The sequence below is a fragment of the Poromitra crassiceps genome (assembly GCF_964638095.1).
Source record: "Poromitra crassiceps genome assembly, chromosome: 7".
NCBI classification, from domain to species: domain Eukaryota; kingdom Metazoa; phylum Chordata; class Actinopteri; order Beryciformes; family Melamphaidae; genus Poromitra; species Poromitra crassiceps.
In genome coordinates, this window is record NC_139628.1 from 27144544 (window position 1) to 27163162 (window position 18619).

Genomic DNA, 18619 nt, shown 5'->3' on the forward strand with positions numbered 1-18619 from the left:
GAATCACCATTGCGACGCTCATTTTAGGGCTGCACAATTCATCGAATCGCAAACGAAATCGCAATATGGTCACGCGCAATATCCAAATCACAGGAGCCTGCAATTATTTGATAAAGGTAAAATGTCTCACAAGTGAACATACCATAGATGAAGCATTGTGGTGCTACAGAGATGCCCCGGGCAACAAATCTAATTCTCTAGATGTAAGGGAAGTTGGGGAATATGATTGTTTGGAACAGATCCCAGTAAAAATCATATTTTCAGTGAAAATGAAATAGAAAAATTACCATTCCCACTAAAGTCATATTGCATATAGCAACATTTGTCAGTATAATCGCAACGTTGGTTTTTTTGCATATCCTGCAGCCCTAGCTAATTTAGGATGCGATATACCCTAAAAATCTCAGACAGACACACGCACACGCGCACACGAACACACACACACACACACACACACACACACACACACACACACACACACACACACACACAGCATTGCTCAACCATACCAGTGTTATACTGTATCATCATTGTTACTTGACTGGAAAAGCAGAAAATAAATAAACAAAAGTCTAAAAAACTATCTATATCTATAAATCTAATCTATATAGATCTATCTATAGATCTATAAATCTAAGGAACTGATGTGTCCATATGGTTTTCCTCTGGCAGAAAAGCGCTGACGGTGCAAACACACTACAGTAGCTCCAAAAGCGCCGCCAAGCGTAAATTCCGCTTGAGCAGGAGACTGGCCGTTCACACCAGATCCGCTGCTTTGCTTTGTTTTGCACCACGCCACGTCACAACTTGTCTTGTACCAACTTCCTGCCTGGCTTGACACAACTAGTCGCGGCTCGTGCGAAATAGACCAGACGCCGAAGACGGCGCCGCACCCAGTGTGTACGTTCTAATCTGTTAGCAAGGGCACCGAGAGGAAACTGGCTGTGCTTCCAGAGGCTTCGCCACGCTTCAGCATCTGGTGTGTTTGCACCGTGAGGAGTACCAGCGCCTTTCTGAAAAGTTCAGAGATTTTCAACTAAAAGCGCTCAGAGCGGCCACACTAAAAACTCAGAGCGCTCTGAAAACAAGACTAGGCAGGCCTAGTTAAGCCGGACTTCTGTCGCTACTGCTCAACACTCACTGTTTCAACAATGGGGAGTCAGTCAGTCAGGAAGGCCGCGTGTCCATATAGCTTCTCTTCCTGAGCTCCAGCGTCTTTTTTCAGTTGTTTCCAATGACTAGAGTGCGTAATGCACGCAGGCGTCGAGAGAGAGTGCGCTGAACCCAACGTTCTGCCAACCAGAAGGGACATTTTTGAAAATGACATATATGATGCTACCAAAAACGTTTTTTTATTTATTTTTTAACCTTTTTTTTTTTCTCTCCTTGAAGCAAAAAACACATACAGGATATAAGTGATGAGATTTATGGCACATTAAAAAAAAAAAAGGCTTCCATAGGCTACCATCATATGTAGGTCATTTTCAAAACTTTCCCTTCATACATTTCCTTAACACTTTTTTCCTTCATTGAGGACATATTGAGGATACAAAATCAGTTGAGTTTGGTTTTGTTGCAATTAGTGTGAGGTTGACCCACATATTTGCGTAAAATGCCTGGACTAAAATCGCTACCATTTGGTTCTTCAGTGGAAAAGTCTATGGGGTTTTAGAATGGGGATTTCACTTAAATACATAACATAAGGTCTGTGGTAGGGCTGGGTCGGTTTGAAAATTTTAAAACCGGTTCGATATTGCCGTCTAAACCGGATCGAACCGGTATACCGATTTTTTTTGTAATTAAAAAAAAAAAAAAAAAAAAAAAATTTAAGCAGGGCTCCCGAGTGTGGCCCATAACTGTCTGTAGTGCAACTTCAGTCCACCTGATAGCGATAATACACCTCTAAGCTGGTATTGTCAACCAGCAATGATACTGAATAAAAAGAAGTAGGACACCTGTGTAACAAACACACCCTGTATTTATTTCTCATAACTATTCAGCTCAACTTTTCTTCTAAACATCAAAATAATAAATGAAATAAGACTTCTGCCTATAGTGCAACTTGAGAAAAGGCTAATAAAAACACAAGCAGTGCAATCAGAATGGATTGGCTTACAGCTGAGCTGCCTTATAAACTTCAAAACTCACAAATTCACACAATATAGGGCCTAGGCATGGGTCGGTTTGAACATTTTGAAACCGGTTCGATATTCCCCAAAAAAACGTATCAAAGCGGCTGCAGTTGGTGGCGATAATGCACCTCTAAGCTGGTATGCTGCCAACCAGCACGAACACTGAATACAAATAAGCAGAACCTTTTAACTGTAACAACACACTGTTTTTATTTCTCATAACTATTCAGCTTAACTTTTCTTCAAACATCAACATAATAAACAAAATAAGACTTTTGCCTACTAGTGCAACTTGAGAAGAGGCTAATACGAACAATAGTGCAATCAGAATGGACTGGCAAAAAAAAAAAAAAAAAAAAAAAAAAAAAAAAATCGGTTCGCACGTGATCAAACCGGTTTGGGCTCATATACCGAACCGAACCGGTAAAACCGTAAATCGACCCATGCCTAGTCTGTGGTTAACAAAAGTTTATGGGAACGTGAATTTGGGTTCAGCATGATACTCTTCACAAACGTGAATAACTTTTATGCCTTGTGTGTTTTATAAAAATAGGGGGAACGGCTGTTCAAAACGCTCTCCTACCCGTCTCCCATGTCAGATTGCAGATCCGAAGATATGATAGTCCTCCTACGCAAGCCAGTAATTTAGCCGGGCTGTTAAAATGACACTGCTGTGTGAAATAACCATTTAAAAGCAGTCTTTCCACAGCCTGTGTGCTGAATTTACAGCAGGGTGTGTTTGATCTCAGTGCACTGCTTGCACGCGGCGAGCAAACACATGCAGTCACACGGAGACGGCGGCTCAGTCAGTGATCAACTCATCAAATCCAGCGCACCTGGGAAGCAAAACATGTCATGAAATACTCAAACTCCCAAGGTTCCTGTCGGCACTAGGAAGCTTCTCCTCTCCTAAATACGGCACAGGCTGTGGAAAGACTGCTTTTAAACGGTTGTTTCATGCAGGAATATAATTTTAACCACCCAGGCTAAATTACTGGCTTCCTTAGGAGGGCTATCATATCTTCGGATCTACATTCGGACGGATTGCAACGGACGTCGCAGACGGGTAGGAGAGTGTTTTGAACTAGGGATGGGCATTTTAACCAATTTAAATACTCGAGTACTCTCCTTCTATTATGAACGAGTAATCGGGTACTCGCTTGAAAAATTTGAACAGCCGTTCCCCCTATTGCCTATTGGAACGCTATGTGACCCTAATACTGCATGAGTGTATATATTATACACAAAGTACAGTAGTAGGGTCACTTTGGGGATGTGCACCACCTGGACTGTAAACTCCTATTTAATGTAATGCCTATTTAACTTGGACTGTAAATTCATATTTAATGCCTACTTAACAATCGTGTATATATATATTGGACGGCACTTGTAATTTTGTCTTTTAGATATTTTCCCAATTTCCTTTTTTTATATTGATATGACCGCTATGCTGCATATTTAAGACACATTTCTCGTATGTAATTTTGCATATTGTGGCAATAAAAGTGATTCTGATTGATAAAGCATCCTTGTGATAAGGAGCACCCCTGCAGGTTAGGTAACAATGCTTACTAATAATAATCAAACAGTAGAAGTTAGGCAATGTACAAATAAAAGTATATTACAGGGCCATTTTTGGGTGAACTAAATATTATGCAAGCGCAGTCTTCTTACATGTCACTGATTTAGAACACAGGGAGTTTATTTACTTTACTGGACCGGTTGGTCGCATATTTATGGGGGGGGGGGGGGGGGGGGGGGTACCGTACGCTTCAGCGAGCGTCAGGATGTAGCAACCAAGCTCAAAAAGACAAAACATTTCATTTGTTTCCAAACACGATGGTACCTGAAGCTAACAGCTAGCTAGCCTAAAGAGCTGTTTCTTTGCCCAGCTAATCTAAATCGCTGTCAACGGCTCAGTAGCACGAGCACGGTTTCCTTGTTCCAACATTAAAGGAAACCAATAACAGTTCTTGTTGCATACCTTTGGTGTTTTGCTGTTTTGCTGTGCTTGATGATGGAAACAGATGCCACTTCCTGATCTGAGTTGTGTGCATGCGCACTTCTTCTTCTTCTTCTTTAAGGTTTATTGGCGGTTGGCAAACAACGAATTGGTGCATTACCGCCACCAACTGGTATGGAGGTGCATGCGCACTGTCGTGTTTAATGGCGGTGGGCATGTAAAATGTTGCATTATCGCCATCTACTGGATTCAAACTGAAATTAACCTAAAATAAATGACCACCTACAACCATAGATATATATAAAGATGCCTACAACCATTGACTGTATAATAATAATCCTACAACAACATAGAGAGCCAAAGTTAACGTCACTTCCTGCTTCAGCACTGTACCAGAGATTTTCATCCGCCATTTAATTTTCCCATAGATATTTCGTAAAATGCTTATAAAAATAGTTGTACTTGATCAAACCAAACGGTTCAGTGATATTTAGAATCGGGAGAGACCATACAACATTTAACTCGGACCAAAACAAAAAACAACAACATCGAAAAACGTATATTTTCTTTAAATCCGCAATATCTTTACGTTTTGTATATATGGTACGGTAATTAGACTGAAATTTGTGTAACACGGTAACAGGGTAGGGTAACAGGGCCAGAAACAAATGATAGTCTATCCAATTTTTCCCTCTTTGCCATCTTTAAATAACTTTCCCCATTATTACCATTTGTTTCTGGCACCGTTACCCTATTACATACATTTCAATCTAATTAGCCAGATATACCCATTGTTAATACCAAGCTATTATGGTTATTACATCGTATTACCTAATTAGTACTTCTTTATTATCACACTATTACCCCCCAATTATGTTGTTACTGCACCGTTCAAGGCATCAGAGAGTTGGTTGTGAAAGGCAAATTGAGTTTGATATTCAAACTGTGAAACACATTTTACCACAAATGCACATAGCCTACAGACATTATTATGTAAAGTATGGATTAGTCATCTGCTGTCACCGCCTCGAGATGGAAGTTGAGTGTGATTGTAGAAAAGGGCCCATAATGGCCCACCGTCAGGCCTGTTCTAGGGGCAGTCGATGCCCACCAGCCGGCGCGCCACGACGTAATGATGATGACATCATCGACGATGACAATGATGTCATAGCATAGAGTTCACCTGTGAGGTCATCGGCGATGTCAGACATAACACCGATGATGTCATAGCTCCCTCGAACGTTGTGACATCACCAATGACGTGATGTCATACACCAAAACGCGGGCATATAAACAAGGTGTTCTGTGACGCTATGCTTGCCTTGATCCTTCGAGATTCCTTCGACTTCCATACTTCTTCAGGTATTCTTACCCCTTCATAATGTCAACCATTAGCACAACTAATCCCGAACCCGAATTGAACCCCTGCTGTCTTACAACCAGCCAGGCCCTGGTGACCGACTGCCTTACACCCAGACAGGTCAACAGTGGTAATTCAACCGCGTCCCAGGACCGACATCTCGGTCCCTATCTCCATCTCCGTGATTCTGACCGATCACAGCGCGTGAGCCCTCATACACGATCCAGCACACTTCACGAGGCAAGCCCAGAAGCTTTGCCCCCAGTAGTGATGCGCGGGTCAGGTTTTTTTAAGGCCCGCCCCAACCCAACCCGTCATTGGAGCCAGCCCGCCCCGCCCGCCCCGTTAAAATATCTGAAAATTCCGAACCCAGCCCAACCCAGCAGCCCGCAACGGCCAATTAAATGTAATATGTCTCCGGACGCAGGAGGAGCACAGCAGAGCTTCCAAGGTGTGCAAAGCAGCTAATAACTCTGTGTCTCTCTCCCCCCTCTCTCTCTCTCTCTCTCTCACACACACACACACACACACACACACACACACACAGACACTCACATGCTGCCCTGCGCGACAACAGTTGTAGCCTAGGCCTGCTCTGGATGAGTTGCGCTGCTGCTTTCATGTCGGTCTTTCTTCAATTAATCCATGGTCTTCAGATAGCGCGACCCACTACGCTTCCCCAAAGTGCGGATGGCGTGACCGCGCAGTGTTTCAAATGGAGGTAGCAGGTAGAGGTAGGCACTAGGCAGGCTACAGAAACAGTTCTTATTCTTCCCCATTTCTTTTAATTACCTCATGCGCTCTCAATTGGCCATGTTGCAGTAGTAGGCTAAACGTAGTAGTGCAGCAGGTGCGCACACGGCACACGGCTTACAGATAGGCTACGGCTAGACTCGCTGTCTGATTTATTTTAATGACCTCATGCGCTCTCAATTGGCCATGTTGCAGTAGTAGGGTAAACATAGTAGTGCAGCAGGTGCGCACACGGCTTGCAGATACGGCCAGACTCGCTGTCTGATTTCTTTTAATTACCTCATGCGCACTCAATTGTTCACAGCCTACTCACGTTGCAGTAAAGTTGACAAATAGATCACAGTCGAGTCCACAACAGAAAATCTGCGGTGGCATTATATGGACACTTCAAATAATAATTACAGTGAATAATCCTTCCAAAATGTTTGTTTTGAGAGCACATAGGCTACCTCATTGAAGCGTTCTTTACTCCATGTAGGCTATAGAGAGTGCAGCAGGAGTCTGTCTGATTGTGTGTACCTACATGTGAGAGAGAGTTAACGTATTTAAGGTTAATTACTCTGTGTGTTTCATTGCTCTAAATTATTTAATAATGTTGCTTTGTCACGTTCTGAGCCTGCCCCGCCCGCACCCGCGATATTTTCATGATTTGCCAACCCAGCCCGCCTGCGGGGCGGCCCAGCCCGCGGGACCCGGCGGGTTCTGGGTGACCCGCGCATCATTAGCCCCCAGCAAGCACACAAGCTTCGCTACATTTTGGTCCTCCGAGCCGGATCAGAGGACTTGCGACGCTCAGAGATGGAACAGGAGTCAGGTGAGCTCGCTCTGGTCACGGCACCTCACCGACCAGAGGAGCAATCCCTTCCCCACCAGATCGAATCTGGATACAGCAGAGTATCCAGCAGGAGTAGTACTCAGGGGTCCCCCCTACACTCCCACCAGATGATCCAACCGGGGCAGGAACTCATCCGCAGCCACCACCGACTCCCTGCTCAGGCATCCCAGGCAAGGGCCGATCTCCTAGCTCGAGAAAAGGCTAACTTCGACGCTACGATCGTGCGCCAAAGGGAGACCAACCGGGACATCACTGAATACTTCAAGGAATCCCAACGCACTGGCAGGTCCCATCAAGCTGGCCACCAGTCAAGTCGGGACAGGTCAGATCATGGAGGTTTGACCTATGACGACAGAGACGCCTATGTATCCTGCAGCGCTAGCAGTCACCGCTCCCACCATAGTGCATCGCGACACTCTAGCGCCAGCTCACGGTCAACCGTACGCGCCCACGCGTATTCCTCAGCCGAAGCGGCAGCTTACGAGGAATACAAGGCACTATTGGTGACCGAGAGCCTCCGCCGCCAACACGCGGAGGAGGAGGAAGCTGATGAGGAGTACCACCGGCTGAACGAGCAAACCAGAGCGGCTCAGCGGGCCCAAGAGGAGGCCCTCCAAGCTAGAGAGCGGATCACCCGCCACCTGGAGAGAAGCCGACACCTGCGGCAAGCTGAGCTGGCCCACCACGAGGCCCGGGTTCGTGCCCGGCTGCAAGTCGAGCAGAAGCACGTAGCGGCCCGGCCTCGCGCCTGTCTGCTTGCCGGGGACCCGGCAGTTCCACCTGTGCCTCTCACCTCACCCCAGGGCCAGGTCAGCACGCGGCTCCAGAGCCAACGACCCAAACTATGGAACCCACTGTTCCAGTGCCAATGCCACCAACACCAACACTCCCACCTAGGACATGTCCACCGACAAAGGTTGCCGACCCTGAGCATACCATAGAGTGCAACGGGGCGGCCAAGCCTGCCACCGGGATACACCAGACTCAGGGAGGCATGGCGAACGCTGGGACCAACAGCACAGGGCACAGCCAGCCGGACGGCGTCAATCATCCCCACAAGATAGCTGGACACAACAGCTGGGACCCCCCCAGAGGGCGGGACCAGCCATCTCAACTACCTATTCCCAGAATTCACCTCCTGGCCCTGCCCGGGCTCATGGAGACAACTCCAGCCAAGCCCTCTAGGGAGGCCAAGAAGTCCGAGCAAGTGGAGCAAGTGGACATGCCTTTGCGGACGGCGAGGCAGGAGCCCCAGACGCTTCACGGGACGGCCGTCTCCCTCATCGTCTCGCCGGCAATTTGCCCAGAGCAGACCTATTGCACCAAGAGAGCCTTTACAGAACCGAACCTTGGTCTAGGCGAGCAACCTTACCCCATCACCGCCCTGCAGCAGGAATCCCGCCCGAGGAATTTGCCCCTCCATCAGTTCGGGAGGATCCATCTTATCCTGCTCATACAGCACCTATGGAAATGGGAACCAGGCTGGGATGATCCAGTCCTACCTGAGACACTGCTGCAGGCCTGGGAAGAGTGGGGGGACGGACCACCTCTTCTCAGCCCAGATCGCTGGCCAGAGACACCCCGACTCCACACGACCGCGGATAAGAGCGAGGAGTTGAAGCCAAGTTACGGTGGCCTCAGGTCGGCTCCCCCCATGCCGGAGGAGTGTACGACCTTCGGTGCCCTCAGTGAGGATGCCACACCGGCGCTCCACGGGGCGGCCAACGAGGCACTAGGGGCAGAGGCCCCCCTCCAACGAGGGCAGACAAACTGCTTCCTCACCGACCCTACGCCGCTGAGGTTCCTCGACTGGAAACTCAAGCCACCAGAACCAGAGGCTCCTCACTACCGCAGTAGCTGGGTAGACCCCCGGCTCCTAAACGGCTCCCGCGCTGACCTCACGCCGCTGAGTTTCCTCAACTGGAAACTCAAGCCCCCAGAGGCCACTACAGCTCACTACAGCAGTAGGATCCCACACACATCCTGGCCAACGAGGACAGTGACCAAATCTTGGCTCTTGTGATGTACGGGACTGGACAACGGCGTGCAGACCCGTGCCTACACCTGGCCGGTGGCCAGGCGGACCACAGCCCCCCTCACTCCCAGAATAATCAACCAAGCCCTGCCTATACCAGGTGGGGCTAGAGGGCCATTCCGGCCATTTCTGGAAGAATACAGATTCCCCACAGGAATCTGGGAGCGGCTGTAGAAAAGGGCCCATAATGGCCCACCGTCAGGCCTGTTCTAGGGGCAGTCGATGCCCACCAGCCGGCGCGCCACGACGTAATGATGATGACATCATCAACGATGACAATGATGTCATAGCATAGAGTTCACCTGTGAGGTCATCGCCGATGTCAGACATAACACCGATGATGTCATAGCTCCCTCGAACGTTGTGACATCACCAATGACGTGATGTCATACACCAAAATGCGGGCATATAAACAAGGTGTTCTGTGACGCTATGCTTGATCCTTCGAGATTCCTTCGACTTCCATACTTCTTCAGGTATTCTTACCCCTTCATAATGTCAACCATTAGCACAACTAATCCCGAACCCGAATTGAACCCCTGCTGTCTTACAACCAGCCAGGCCCTGGTGACCGACTGCCTTACACCCAGACAGGTCAACAGTGGTAATTCAACCGCGTCCCAGGATCTCGGTCCCTATCTCCATCTCCGTGATTCTGACCGATCACAGCGCGTGAGCCCTCATACACGATCCAGCACACTTCACGAGGCAAGCCCAGAAGCTTTGCCCCCAGCAAGCACACAAGCTTCGCTACAGTGATGGTTAAACAACTGTTAAACATGACATCACATTCAGAAGTATTATAGCAACAATAAGCGCATAACACGTATGACATATTTAAATTTAATTCTCTGAGGGATTTGTTTCCTTTCCAAGTATATCTACAGCCTAAAAGCTAAAGACAACAAGGATTCAATGTTCTCAACATAAGACCTCAGTCAGTCCTCATAAATTATTTATGCTAATTAATCAAGTAGCCTAATTCAAATTAATAAATTAATAATGCAGTAGTGCCATTTCATATCTAGAAAATGGCTTTCATGACAACAAGATGGATGGTGGAGTGTGCCAGTACATGATGTGTATGCCACCCTGTTGCTGCATTACTGCGTTACACGAGCTTTGATTTTACCACACAGCAGTCATGGTGCCTTCAAGTGCTGCTGGGAAAGTCACATCAGCAGTTCAGAGTCAGCTGCTACAGTACACAGCTTTCCCTTCACAAGAACACCAGTTTAGTTCTTCCATTTGTTGTATCTTTGTGGCTGGAACTATTTATTTATCTTACTCCCAAGTGCAAGTGCAAGGGAAACATCTTTGCTAGTTTCTAGCACTCAAAATCTCACTGGAACACATGCTTTGATGTACTGACCCAGCCGGTAATTACAATAAAAAAGGGAGATTTTGAGTGCTACACTAGCAAAGACGTCACAAAACTCTAGCGATGCCAGACAATTCCCGTACATTGGTAATATCATCAGTGACATGTCCCATCATGTAACAGTAGGCTATGCTGACTTTTGTTCTCAGACTTCTGACATTCAAATCTGAATGCTGACTTTCTTTTCTCAGATTTCTGACTTTAATCTGAGAATTCTAACTTTAATCTCAGAATTCTGACTTTAATCTCAAAATTCTGACTTTTCCTTGTTTCCTTCTTTCCAGAATTCTGACATTAAACTCAGAATTCTGACTTTATTCTCAGAATCCTGACTTAAACTCAGAACTAAAATAAAATAAAATAAAATAAGATCACAAATGGCCCTAATCCTCTTCGTAGTTTTAAAATTGTGTGTGGTGTTGTTAGAAAATCAGGCGATCCCATTTGAATCCCAGGCGACCCCTAGGTTGGGAACCACTGCGTAAGATATGACCTGTGTCTATGTCATTGACATTTGTCTATGTCTGATTCTGTCTTGTCTGATCCCTGCCTGGTTTGGTTGCCTCGTATTTTGCTTTACTCAGTAAAGTATTTTCTCATTGTTCATCTGCCTCTGTGTGTCTGCAGCATGACTGCATCTGGCTCCTAGTTTGCCTGCCGACGCCGACCATACAAGAGATTCTAACTGTTGGCATTCAGTATCGTGTAATGTTGTGGCATGATGTTGTTATCTGCTGAATTCCTGACTTCTAACTTCTTGATAGGCCAGCAAATGGGGGGTGGACTGGAGTCACATATGGCCTGCAGTAACTTGAACAACCTGTTCAGTCTTGTCTCTTGTCAGCAGAACTGTTTTCTCTGAAGCAACAAAATGCTGCTCAAAGCCAGAGCAGAAGAATCAAACTGCTCTGTTATTATTGCAGAAAACAGTTTGATCACACTGATATTCAGACTAACTTCAGTTCAGTGCTGAGTAACCCTGATGATATTCAGACTAACTTCAGTTCAGTGCTGAGTAACCCTGATGATATTCAGACTAACTTCAGTCCAGGGGCCTGTACTACAAAGCAAGATTAGTGGTTTAGCGAGGTAACTTCAGGTTTAACCCTGGTTTAGCCGTACTACAAAGCAAGTTAACTTCTTACCGACATATATTTCCATAGCAACTTATGCTTCACACTTAACCTGGTCCGCAGCAGGTTAAGTTGCAAGGATAAGATTAGACCTTAAATACACCGCCCACGAACCAATCGAATCAGCAGTTTGGAAAAATGGCCAACCCCTTTCTGGACAAGGAAGGAGCACGAATTGAAATGTTGAATTAACCAAGGACTAAAGCCTCACTTGTTGCAGGCTACATTTTAATTAAGCCCTACTTACCACTTTGGAATATGTTTTTATATATACATTTTTGTGCTCTCAAGTAGCCTAGATACGTTGTTTGACCCCGCTGATCGATTGCAGCTGAATAGTGAGTGGATAAATATCACTAAACCGGCATAAAAAGGTTACATAAACGTCTCCAAAGCGCACGGTGCCGTGTGCGCAACAGAGCTGAGACTGACGTTGGGTTGGAATTGAAATGGTCATACCTACTACATCTAAGCAATTTAATATGGGATCACCTGCACACAGGCGATCCCATATTAAGATGATTCATATCTAGGCTACTCCTGCATTTTGCAGCTGCAACTGTGTTGCTTTTGGCCTGTATGATGTGATTGAACTTCATATTTCCAGCATCATTATATGAAATATGGAGATATGCGACTCTGCTGACATTACAATAGCCATGTGACCACAAAATAGGCTAGTTTTTATCAATGAAAACTATGCCCGCATCGTCTCAATTCAGTTCAGCAGTTTTCTCTTTTATAGGCTATTAGGATATCATTATTTTATATATGAATTATTCGATCAGTGCAACCACACATAATGAGTGATAGAGATCATTATTCATTGAGCATGCGTTTCTAAATCTATGGTCTAAATAGGCTTACAGATTGTGGAAATTTATAGACTGAGATTACACATTTACATTTTTACACTCGCAAAAACTGCTGTAGGAGACAGAAATCGCTGATCAAAGTAAATCAAATGACTGATGTGAATACAAGTGTCAGCTTTAGACAGTCTTTCAGCAGACTATCCAACGCGGATTTTCATTCTGACAGGCTACATTAAATATCCGCTAAAACTCTGATCACTGCGCTTTCATTGAACGAGGAAATGGGTGTGCCTGCCGTGTCAACTCAGCTGTTCATAATGTGATTGGCCACAAAATAGGCTATTTTTTATAAATGAAATCTATGTCCGCACGTACCGTGTCGATTCAGTTCAGAAGCATTTTTTAATTGTATTATCATTCTTTTTTTATTGATTAGCCTATAGGAATTATTCAATCAGTGCGACTAAACACATCATGAGATCATTATTATTCATTGAGCCTAAATGGTCTATACGGATTTTGGACTGAGATAGATTACACATTGCTTCCACAAAAGACTGTAGATAGAGAGCTGTAGATAGCCTACGAAACCGCTCTTCAAAGAAATTACTGGTGTGGATAAAAGTGGTCACTTTAGACAGTCATTCGGGAACAGTAATAATATCCAATGTGTATTTGCGGTTTCATTCAATGAGGAAATAGGCGTGGCTGTCAGAGTTGGAGCAGTCCATATTGCACTGTGATTGGCAGTTGTTAAAAACCACGCCTCTTTTGCGGCACAAGCTCCAGTGCACGGGCATTTTCATGTGCACGAGCTGTGAGCTTGATTAGAAAAACCTGGTTCGAGTTAACGAGTGCCAATCGACGTTCGTAGTACAAGTTAACTACAATCAAGCTGATCTGGTTTAGACAAACCAGCTCAAGGGACAGATCCTGGATCTTCTTATACAACATTCGTAGTACAGGCTCCAGGTTTGAGTTAACCCTGACGATAGTTTAGGGCTTCAAATGTGTAGTGGGTGGAGAAAGGCTGCAGGGAGGGCTGCACCTCCCTCCAATTAGGGCCTACGACTATGACATCAACCACTCCATGTACTAGTACAGGGGTTCCCAAACGTTTTTGGCTTGTGACCCTATTTTGATGTCACAAAATTCAGAATTCTGACTTTAAGCTGAGAATTCTGACTTTAATCTAAAAATTCTGACTTTTTTCCTCAAAATTCTGACAGTGACTTTGAATTCTGTCTTTAATCTCAGAATTCTGACTTTAATCTCAGAATTCTGACTTTATTCTCTGAATCCTGATTTAAAGTTATAATCTAAAATATTTTTCACTCACAATGTTGATTGAGGCTACGTCCATTTAGATGAAGCCTTTGCAGTATACAGTGACATTATGTGACATTACACTGTTTGGATCTCACCTGCAATTACCACCCACCGCCATAGGCATCACAGAAGAGAACAAAACGGAAATCTTAGAGATTATCACTTTATCTTCGGTACTATAAAAAAGTGTGTGATGTAAAAAAAATCAAAAAAAAATCAGGCAACCCTATTTTGAATTCCAGGCGACCCCACTTAGGGTCCCTAAGTCCCTAAGACCCTAAGTTTGGGAACCACTGTACGAGTAGATTCCTGGATAAGTTAAATAGTCATCTGCAGTGGGCTAGGATGAAAGTGAAGCCAAGTAAGTCTAGGAGTGTTTCGTTAAAGGGAAGGTAGTAGGTAAGAAGTTTGTTATACTGTAAATGATGAGGCGGTGCCTACACTGTTAGAGAAACCAGTCAAAAGTTTAGGAAGATATGATGGAAGTCTCAGTGAAAAGGCACAATTTGGAGAGTTGAGGCAGGAAATGATTCAAGGCATTTCAAGTGTAGACAAGTCAGGGCTCCCAGGAAAGTTAAGATTGTGTGTTGTTTGGATTGTTGTCTCAGTTGCTGTGGCCGCTGACAGTGTATGATGTTTTCCTTTCAAAGGTAGAAAAGCTAGAAAGGATGATTAACTCATTCATTCGAAAATGGCTCAGAGGAGCACAGGAGGATTTTGCCTCCGTTTGACATTCCAATGTATGGGCGGTCATGGCGGTATTAAAGTTTGCATGCACAAACACACACACCCACACACACACACACACACACACACACACACCCACACACACACAGACCCACACACAGGCACGCATGCACACGCTCAAACACACACACAAACACATACCTTGAACTGTTGCCAGCCTGGGACAGCAGATGTGGTGCATTTTTGTGACTGAATGAGCTGCTTTTTGTTCCAGGTGTAAGATTGGTATTATCAGTTTCAGCGACAGGATGAACTAGGCTATTAGATTCATTTGAGCAGAAAGACAATTGAAACCTACAGTCTCACAATGTACAATATAAACAGCCTTTATATTATTAATAATTATATGATAAACTTCTCACCTGTCTTCTTTGTGCTACTCTGTGCTACTGTTTCGCTGTAACAGGGGGCGAGGGCAGACCAAACCAGGTCCTATTTGAAAGAGCCATTAATGTCAATAAGACCATCCTAGTTAATGTTGCATGAATATAGTCCACTTGTGGTTTTGTTAGCTATGTAAACAGGGATGTATTACCGAACGGGCCTACCGGGCCCAGGCCCAGGGGCCCAGTAGCTCAGGGGGCTCATAACCCAGAGCCTCACAGACGTGTATCTTGCCCAGGCCTGGGATCAAATGATCCCTTAGGCCCCCAACCCTTTATTTTTGACAAAATATTCCACACGTTTATGGTGAAATTGGAGGGTTATTGTGCTTTTGGCTTTAATTAAATTGATTCCCTCACCAGCAAAAACAACAAAAAACAATGGTAATCTATTGAGTGGCTGGTAAAATTTTAACATTGACTAGCCATTTGGCTGGTGGACAAAAAAGTTAATTTTGGAGTCTGTATTGTGATACAGATCAATAGTATTTCTTGTTATTGTGCTGTTGGCTTTGAGTGTTCAGGTGGCTGTGCTGCTGTAAATCCTGTTGAGATGCAGGTGAATGTATGTTATTCTGGCCTTAATCGTGCGTATCTGCGCTGTGAGGGGGGCCTTTATGCATCCAGGCCCAGGGGCCCATCATGTCATAATCCGCAAATGATAGTGAGTTAAAAGCAATTAAGGGTGTGACGGTAGTCAGCTGAATATTAGTCATTTTAAATTGTTTATTAATTGTTGGATATTGTATACACTGCTGAACATTTGTAAAGCTTAGGGTGAGTGAGTAGTTCAGGTTCAACTAAATGTACTAATATTCAGCTCACTAACAGTCAAACCCTTTATTGCTTTTATCTCACTATCATTTACTTACCTAACAAACCATGAGTGGCCGGATTGAGGGTATTTGTCCTGGTCGCTGCACTAGTGTCTGCTCTGGTCGGTTGGGGCGCCTGTTCGGGGGAAAGGAACTGGTGGGAATAGCGTGATGCTCCCACGCGCTACGTCCTGCCGGTGAAGCTCCCGCTGTCAGGTGAAAAGAAGCGGCTGGTAACTGCACATGTCGGAGGAAAAATGGTGCTTGTTTCGGCTCTTTCCAGATCGGCAGAGGTTGGAGCAGCGACCGGGGCAGCAGGGGGAAATTGGCCAATTGGGGAGAAAAATGGGGGGGAAATTCAGAAAAAAATGGCCACATATCTTCTAATCCAGGGGTTCCAAACCATTTCTTGTTTGTGACCCCACATAGATGTCCTATAACAATCCAGGGACCCCAGACGCGGACTCACGGATGACATCACAATGGCTCGAGTGGCTCAGTTAAAGGATGGCTTTACCGGTAATCAACCCACTTTGTATCATATATCATCTCGGTAATGTAAGCACATGGGCAGTGTTTTATCCTCTCTCTCTGTTTACCTCACAGAGAAAAATGCTCCTGTTGCTGCCTGCAGAAACTCCGTCCCCACCAGCTGCAAGCCATTAAGGTTTGTTAAGGCTCTCCATGCAACTTTCCATGGATGTGTGCATACAGTACTTAGAAAACAACAATAACAGCTGCCCTCTGAGCAGATTCTGCATCTCCAGCAGAACTTCCGCAGCTCCGTTCTGACGCTGTTCAGTCAGGACCACTTTAGTCAAAAACACAAGACCACTTTAGATCAATTTAAAACTTTTATTAGCACGAGTTATATTTGGCGGTATGGCTCTGTTCTGGAGAGCGGCAGCAGCAGATTCTGGGAGCTCCTTGCCCCTCCATGAGCAACATGGAATAGCCTTAAGGCAAGGAGAGCAACAAAAGACCCCCAGATACAAAACAGAGCAAGCAACAATGACAACAGAAATTACATTGTTTAAGTCAGACACAGCATGAAAGGAGGAGCTGGGGAGGAGGTGGGTTGCAAACAGCTTGCAGATGAGGCAGCCATCTTAGGCAGCAGACTGGAGCAAAATTAAAGAGGGTGCCCTGTTTGAGTTGAGCCAATTGAATGCATCAGCTAAGCAGTCAGCTGATGTGGGCTGGGTTTGAGATCAGCTCCTAATCAGCTGTGGGATGGGCTTAAGATGGGCTTGACATCCGTGGCCTGCCTGAACTACCGCTGTGCTCAATAGAGAGGTCCAGTAACGAGTCCGGAAATCATCGATGCTAACGCCCCTGGTTCCATACAGTTTTCGCCTATGGGAGTTTTGAATGGGTTTTTGGCGCGATGCTTCTAATAATCTCTCTGGGCAACGCTGGCTTAATCAAACGCGAACCAGTGTTTAGTAACATCATCTTCACACATGAAGACCACTTTTATGAGTTTTGAAGCTTTTACATGCCGTTAAACGGGCGGCTAGCTAGCAAACGGCTAAATGAGACTACACTGCTGAGTCGATGTGGATATATACGTCAATAACGTCACCACTTCAAAGGGCGAACACGGAAATTATCTTTCCCTCACCTGGTTCAGCCCCGTTCAGCCCCGTTCAGCCCGAGGTAATCAGTGCAAACAGTCCAGGTTGAGTGCTGACGTGACGTGAAGCCTATGCGACAGTGTGTAGTTCAGGATTAGCTTAGCTCGAGCATTTTACTTCTAGGGCTCGCATTTACGCTACAAAACTCATGAAAGTGGTCCTCATGTGTGAAGATTATCCCGCTGAACCTTGGTTCGCGTTTGATTAAACTTGCGTTGCCCACAGACATTATTTGAAGCATATCGCCAAAAACCCATTCAAAAATCCCATAGACAGAAACAGTGTGGAACCAGGAAGTTCGGGACTTCCGCATTCAGCCTACAAAAATACGTCATCCCTGGACCTCTCTATTTTCATACACAGAGGCAATGTGCTTTGCATAAAATAGCTAAAAGAAATGATCATAGAAAAATAAAAAGATGAAAAAGAATAAATTAATGTAAAAGAACAAGTATTGGTATTTTTTTTATTCAAAATATCAAATCAAGTAAAATAGAGATATTTTTACCCCACAAAAAAAACATTCATTCTAGGTAGGACCCCTCCCACCCCGACACAAACTACTGTACTTTGCAACTCCCCCCCTCAGCAAGAGACTGAGGTCTGTCAAGACCAACTGCCATCATCAACAAGGCCTGGAACCCGCCTCTACCAAGGACTCTACCAACCAGCACCTCCTGATATCGCCGTGTAAGTATCGTTCCCAGACTATCATTTTTGCCTAGTATGGGCCGGGATGACCATGCCCCGAACTGATTGGGCGCCACAACTGCTTCTTCCTGAATGTGGCTGGTTAGGCTTTTTTTAATCTAATCAGGACCATAACCAAATCCTAACCAAATTGTTGGTTAGGATGTTGTGTGGTTTGACCGGGAATCAAACCGCAGTCCTCAGATTGAAAGGCAAGAACCTTACCCAGTAAGCCACAGGACCGAGCACATAATAGCTTTCCGCGGTAGCCTTGCTGCTAGCTCTCCACACAACCACACCAGCTCCCCGCCTAACTTGTCTGACTTCCGCCACCGGCCGCTGGTCACATACACCCCCTTCCCCCTAGGAACAACCCACACATCTCGTAGCTGAACACAGAAACACCACATTACCTGTAATTACCTGGATCGCTACAATACATACATACAAAATTTAGTTAAATGTTTGTTTCAAGTTCTGTGTTCAGCCACAGCTATGCCGTTTTAAATGCGATTGGGCTGAAACCTTCAGGGTGTGTAAAGGGCACCCGCATGGGTGACCTTGCATCAGATCACAGCCAGATTAACACCCCCACTGAAGCGCCCCCCCCC